This window comes from Brienomyrus brachyistius, chromosome 14 (genome assembly GCF_023856365.1).
Source record: "Brienomyrus brachyistius isolate T26 chromosome 14, BBRACH_0.4, whole genome shotgun sequence".
Lineage (NCBI taxonomy): Eukaryota > Metazoa > Chordata > Actinopteri > Osteoglossiformes > Mormyridae > Brienomyrus > Brienomyrus brachyistius.
Window position 1 is genome coordinate 1,571,801 of NC_064546.1, and position 608 is coordinate 1,572,408.

Genomic DNA, 608 nt, shown 5'->3' on the forward strand with positions numbered 1-608 from the left:
GGGCATCCTGATTTCCGCCTCTCTTTCTGGTGGGCTTATAGCTCGTGAAGAAACGAACGCGGGTGATTTCATTTATGCGAAAAAGTATTTTTTTTCTGTAACGAAACCTTAACAGAATTATACTCTCTTATTACCGAGTCAGCATAGTAAAACCCATTACGTCTATTATTTTTATATTTGTAAATTGCAGACGATTAAAATAATTATTTGGGTTATTTGTCATATGCAGCTTTTTAAATCAAGTTTTACGTATATTTTGAATGTAACAAAATTTGCCGCTCTGACACCATTTTTCTTTTGATAAATCCAGTGTGCAAAGTTATTTTTTTCAGTTTTATGAAAATGCCCAACCTAGATAATGCCACGGAAAGTAGCGTTATCAGTTCCCTGTCAATTGCGGCGTGTGAGCTTGCACAAACTTATATATTCATGGACGTATGTTTACAGCTTAATGCAATACACTGAACATCGGCAGTGCTTAATACTCTGTATTTAACAGTACATACAAATAATAGGAGTTTGAAGCCGTTAAGCCGGCGGGGCAGAATTGAGAGAAAAGTCATTTATAACTTCTTTCATCTCAGAGATGAAGCTGGACCAAATAAAAA